We start from the raw sequence: 6,844 nt of genomic DNA, 5'->3' as shown, positions 1-6,844 counted from the left end.
TCATTTCCTCTAAATTCTCGGCCCATAATAGAATAAATAAGAGGCCATCTTACTAAATTAATTACTTGGCCCAAAGGAGAGGCCCAATACCCAAATAAATTAGAAAACCCTATACACTCCACCAATCCAGAAGAAAAGAAAAAGAAAGGGGCGCCTCCTTCTCCCAACCTCTCTCTCTCGGTCTTCTCTCTGCCGGCGGTCTTGGCGTCGCCGGTGAGCGACGCCGGCCGCCGGTCGCGTCCCTCCTCTCTCCTCTTTCTCTATCTCGGTCTCTCTCTCTCCCTCGGTCTCTCTTTCTCGGCCTCCCTCTCTCGGTCTCTCTCTCTCCCTCGGTCTCTCTCTCTCGGCCTCTCTCTCTCCCTATGTCTCTCTCTCTCGGTCTCTCTCTCTCCCTCGGCCACGAACCACCACCTCCGCCGTCGCCGCCGGGCCGCTGCTGCCGTCGCTGGTGGGCCGCTGCCGCCGTCGCCGCTGGGTACACGGCGGTCTCACCGCCGTTGACCGAGAGGTAGGGATTCCCCCATTTCTCCTTCTTTCTCTTCTTCTTTATTTTCTTAAATTGAAGGCTTAGGACTAACAATTAAGTCTTGAAATGTGAAGATTTGGATAGATCGTGAAAACAGGGTCAAAAGAGATAAATTTCGTTGTGGAAAATCGGACAGCCGCTGGAATGCTGTCGGAAAGTTGCCGGACTGCCGTCGCCGCCGGCGGGCCACTGCCGGGCAGCATCTCCGGGGTCCGGCAGCTCCTTCACTCACGAGGTAAGCTTTCCAAGATCGTTATTAATGTGCGATGAAGTTGTCTAAGGGCTTAGGCATTGCTTATTTGATTTCCTTGTCTAAGTTTTCTTTAGTTAAGGCAAAAGCTATTTTAAAAAGTCATATGCATAATTGATATGAAAACTATTAAGGGAAAAGGCATAGAGGAAAAATAATAATATGGTGTTCATGCTTTGGATGATTATGAAAATGGCTATGTAGCAAGAATAGTTATTAGTAGAATTACCTTGAGAAAAGGAAGAGAAGAATGATAGTGAGTAGGAAAATGGACTCCTCTTCTTCAAACACTTATATGCATCCTCATTTTGATAGAATTTTGTTTAGAGAATTTTTATGGTTGAACAAAAGGATCAAGAGGGAAGATGGAGTGGTATTTATAGAGAAAATGAGTGCATGGGAATGCTTGGTCATAAACTTGATTCAAGGAGGAAATGTATTGTCCAAAGGGTAGGGACTTTTTGCCAAATGAGGCAAGTTGTCTTGTCAAACATCTCTTTTTCCTAAAATGGCAAGAATATTATGTCTCGTCACTTAAAAAGACGTGAGCCGCCGTTTGATTTGCGTGTTTGATGTGATTTGATTTCGTCGATCGTCTCGTCTTGATTTAACACGCTTCTTATCCATTCGTGTAGGTATCGGGATTCAAGGCGTGACTATTGAGTAAGATCCGAAGGGCATGGAGAGTATTTTATTTTTAAATTAATCTTTACTTAAACGTTGAACTCGTGTACGGACTTTTATTTGAAACTCGGTCTTCACAAACAGACTATTATTAGAGCAAACATTTATATTGAATATTACTATTTTTGTTCACTACTCAAAATATACTTCACAACGATTAATCATAACAAGAAGTAATAATAAGAAAATTTAGACGCGAAACTTATATATATATATATATAGATCGATGTTCTAAGCCTTAGGGTAAAAAGTCGGGGTGTTACAATTTCTTAAAACCCGTGTCCAGTAAAAATGAGACAGACTATCCTGAACGGAGGGAGTATATAAATGAGACACACATTCCACTAACTTATTCAATCACTTTTCTTTACCTTTCTTAAAACTCGTATCCAACCCAAATAGGACTCCTATTGTGGACCAGAGGGAATAATGTTTAGGTCATCTATAAAAATTGACTTAAAAACAAACTTAGAATGAATTCAGTTATATCTAAAATTAACCTCCATAATTTTGATTTATATTTTTTTATGACAAGATTGAATTTTGCATAGATAATGACCCCAAATATATATGTTTAATTAATATAGGGAGTATTTGGTTTTAGCATGTTTTACTCTATAGTAGAATATGGAGTACTAAATCTTGCATGATTTTAGCCTGTTTTAATTTTGCATAAATTAATAATTCATTAGTAGTTATTCAATAATTGATGATCGATGATCTTTGTCTATAAATACAATCTCCCATTAACTCTCATCATCAGTATATATGGCTTCAAAGTTGCTTCTTGTTTTTGTTCTGAGCGTTCTTGTTTGCACCGCTGCCGGCCGGAACCTCGGTGGCTCGGAGAGCGGCATTTCTGTCGGTGACAAAAAGCATTGGATTGTGGAGTAGTATGTATGTAATAAAAGTAAGTTACTTCAGTTTGTTTGATAGTTTATGCTAAATTAATAGTACTATATTTGTGTGTTACTCTATGTTTTGAACAAGGCTGGAAATTATGGGTTAATGATGACCCAATTAATAGTTTATAAGCACGGAGCTACGCTGGGGCATGGGGGTCCCCTGGCCCCCCAGCCATTCGACTTTTAACTATATTACATATATTCAGAAGGATTAATCATATGATTTGGTAGCTTGGTTGGCAATTGATGTAGGCTATAGATTATTGTTGTGGCAGTGGTGCTGAGATCGATTCTCACCTGTGGCTTACCTTTTTGAATATTTGCCAAATGTGTTAGTAAGCCATTTCAATTCATTTTTTAGAGAAGTGAATTTGAAAGGATATTATTTTAAAACTTGTAAATATTGTAATATACATTTATAAAATTACTTCTTTTATTATTATTTTAATATAATTAATAGTTTTATAAAAAAAAATTAATATGTACACTTAAACAATTGCTTTACTTATGAGAAACTTAATTTTATTAGTAGGTAATTTTTTTTTCATTTATTTCTTATGTACTAAATATATGAAATCATTCCTACGACTAATTCTAAATGATGAAAAAAAGGCAAAACATAAAAGAGTCTTTCTACGACTAATTTCGATGATAAAATCATCGAGAGATACCTATATATATTAATAGTGGTGCTAAAATTTTTCACCCCCCACTACAAAATTCCTGGCTCCGCCACTACATATAGCATATGAAAATGTTTTGGCCTATGTGAACCATGATGTGATATCAATATTCTCAAGCTCATGTTGGAATACACTGATTTTTGTGGTATTAATTCTTGATATAAATATATATGTTGACGATAATTTAGTGGCACGATAATAATTTGATCAATTGTTTTTAGTAAAGAAATTAAGGATCCCATATTAATTACTCCATTTATGTAACTTTGAGTGATGTAGTATATGATAACTTATGAATATAATCCAAATTAAATAATTAATTAATTTTGAATGTGTTCGACCTTCTTATTCGAAAAAATTATATGTAGTTAAACCTTATTGATTATGACTTTAAATGTTTTTGCTAAACTAGTTTAAAGAAGTGGATTTGGTGGTAAGTCAACTCATTATGTTAAAAGTTGTACTATGAGCTAGCATACTACTTATATTAAATTAAATAACTGGATGTAAAAAAGTTAGGGAAATATAATACTACTGTTTTTATATCTATTTGTTTTACTAAGAAATATTAATAGTAGGAGTATTAGTTAATGGAATGAGAAATCTATTATTAAATAACAATAAAATAAAACAATTTATTATAGATAAAAAATAAAATATGAGACAATTATTCACTTATAAAAATATAAAAAGTTCTTTAATTATAAATTAACTTCATCTATTTTATTCCTAGTACACAATATATTATAAGTCTACAATAAAAAATGAAAATGTATCCATAAAGATAAAAATAAATAAATATGGAACTCTAAGGGCTAATTACTCTCCAATAAATGCTTCTTCAACAATTGATGGTTGATGTCTATAAATAGTCTCAATTAACTCTCATCACCAACACTTGTTTGTAAAAGAATCTCTTTAATTTCTCAGCAAATGGCTTCAAAGTTGGTTCTTGTTTTTGTTCTGAGCATTCTTGTTTCCACAGCCACCGTCGGCCGGAACCTTATCGGCGTTGGCGCAGGCCTGGGCGTGGACCTGGACTTCGGCGACACTAGTGGCACCGCCAGGAGCAATGCCGGATTCGGCGGATTAGGAATTCCATGAAAAGACGAAGCTATATTTACACACTGTATGAAGGTAATAAAATACATATGATCTTAATAAAAATAAGTTATTTCAATTAATTTTTAATTATATGCCGGAAATTAATTAAGTTTCAAACATAGCTAGAAATTAAGGGTTTATGATGACACAAATTAATAGTTTAGTATAGTACTATATGAATAATGAGTGAATTAATAATAAGCAGTTAAAATCATGAATTTCGGTCAAATTCTGATCTCATCCCGTAATTTTAAAAATCTGCCAAAAAATCATGAATTTTGGATGAATTATGGTCTCACCCCATAAGTCACAACTTTAAATATTAACAGTAAAAACATGTATCTAACATTTTTTTTTTCAATTTTCTCATGAAGAAATATTCGATTTCTTATTTATAATATGTTTTTGATGATATGACGCGCATGTGTTTCAAATGAATGGTGTGATTGAGTTATTTACAAAGTGTGTTGAGAAAATAATAAAATTCGTATGCGACATCTTCCTTCTAGAATTTGTCGGATGTCACATTAAATACAATTCGACCCAATTTAGACTTCATGGGAAATTTAAGAAAATTGTTAAAATTCAAAATTTTGACGGTTGATTTTCTAAGTTGCGGAATGATAATTTGATCAAAATTTACGGAGCTTTAATAATTTTGGTTAAATAATTTTAGTAAAAAGGATCCTAAATCCTAAATTATTTATGTACTCCAACACATTTATTTTGATATAAATGATTAATTATAAAAATAATTCAAACTTTTATTGTTTAGTTTTCTGAAGTAAATAATTCTGAACTTGTTTAATCATCTTATTCTTTATGTACTTAAGTAATATTTTGCCAGTCTATCATGTCATTCAAAATTAATATATGCAATAAAAGGCATTAAAATTGTCATCAATAATGTGAGGAAGCTGCCAAGTAGTCTAAGTCAATGCGGAGGGATATATATTAGCATTGTCTTGTTACACAAATACTTTTGTTCTATTGAACTAGACACTCGAGGGATTTTTATGATATAGATATAACAGAAACTCTTGTTTTTTTAATTCAAAATATATTACTATTGATCAAAACTAATCGCAAAACAACGAAATGTGTTTAAAAACCCAATGAACTTAAAAAAAATAAAACAAAATTATGGAAATTATAGAAAAACCAAAAAATAAATAAATTAATGACTATTTCACCTCTTTCGAAGTCAAATGACCAAAATCCAAGCGCACAACTACATCATGGCAAAGGCGATGGGTTTGACACGTCAATTTCGTAACCAACATGTAAATTTCACCCCATTACATCAATTAAGTCGATATCTTAACTCTCCTCTATTTTGATAGCTTTCTTTATTTTTCATTTCTCTTTTCTTTTCAAATCTCACTTAAAATCCTTTCTTGAATTTCAAAACGTGCACATGTTGCAACACAATTATATAGTAATATTGTTATTTTACAAATCTGAAATTAATTTACAGCACTGCTTGACACTATACTGGATTACAACATTACATATGTGGATATTAATAGATATAGTCTCCAACAAACTAGACATGCAGATCAAACTGCTTAAGTGAGTCACATTTATTAATACCATGCTACTTAGTTTTATTACCTAGATACATTATCAAATAGTAGCACCTACCACACATACATAATATTTTTGAGGTTTTGTTTTTTCAAGGAATTCCACCTCCAATTATACCAGTGCCCTCTCTAACTCCCCCTTCATATCTGTAACCACTTTCTTCACCAATTCCTTCACCAATTCCTCCACCAAAATATGGTCGATCTCGAACTATAATCACGTCCTTTTCGTCGTTGATGGCGGAATCACCAAGCTTTCTTGCAGTGGAAGTGCAAACAAGAGCAACCATCACAACAAAAACAAGAACCATCTTTGAAGCCATAGTTTAGATATAGTATAATTTTATATATTGTTACAAGTTTGTATATATTTTCTCTTAAATCTTGATGATGGAAGAGTAAATGGGAGATTGTATTTATAGGCAATGAAATCTGATCACAAATTATTATTGGATAATTGTGTCAATTAATGCAAAATACAGTTGTTGGGATTCTAGTGATGGATGAGATAGCTAGGGTTAACTTCTTGAATTTTATGACTTTAATTTTGATCTTTAAAACTGCAAGAGAGATTATGGCCTTAAATGTTTTTGCTTGCTAATATATGTTTAAAAAGTCAATTTGGTGATAATTCAAATTATTATCAGCCATGTATTTGTTTAAAAATTCAAAGTTTGGCACCGAAAATATTTATAAGTATGATGCAAGACGCCACCTTTGAACCCTAGGGTTTAGGGTTCATATCCCTCTCTCTCTCTCTCCCTCTCTCATTTGTTGATGGTATTCATCTATTTTTTATGTTCTAATCCAAGGACATATCACATATTTTAAAGTATAGGTGAAATCCAATCTTTTATTAATTAAGATTATTAAGTTAGAGTTTAAATTTTGATACAAGACCGCAGAACGTAGTATGAATATTTATAAAAGCCACGGTTTGAAACTTAAAAATTTGTTTATGTACCGACTATTATTAAACTTAATAGTGGTTTAACTGAAAAATTTGTATATAATCGTTCGTTTTTGTAAATTCCGGTATTAGAGAGAACGTCAAAATTTCTAGTTTTAATTTCAGTATTTTAAGTTCTTCAATTGGGATCGATAGA

The 6,844-nt window shown here is 32.8% G+C and overlaps 1 long non-coding RNA gene across 1 annotated transcript; it reads left to right on the top strand.

Annotated features, from left to right (window-relative positions):
• The first annotated feature begins 339 nt into the window (after positions 1–339).
• LOC125200970 lies at positions 340–1,534 on the top strand. Its single transcript, XR_007172816.1, has 3 exons — positions 340–508; positions 601–761; positions 1,412–1,534. It is a non-coding gene; the product is annotated as an uncharacterized LOC125200970 (long non-coding RNA).
• The last annotated feature ends 5,310 nt before the right edge of the window (positions 1,535–6,844 follow it).

Source organism: Salvia hispanica, chromosome 1 (genome assembly GCF_023119035.1).
Source record: "Salvia hispanica cultivar TCC Black 2014 chromosome 1, UniMelb_Shisp_WGS_1.0, whole genome shotgun sequence".
Lineage (NCBI taxonomy): Eukaryota > Viridiplantae > Streptophyta > Magnoliopsida > Lamiales > Lamiaceae > Salvia > Salvia hispanica.
This window is presented reverse-complemented; position numbering and strand designations above follow the sequence as displayed.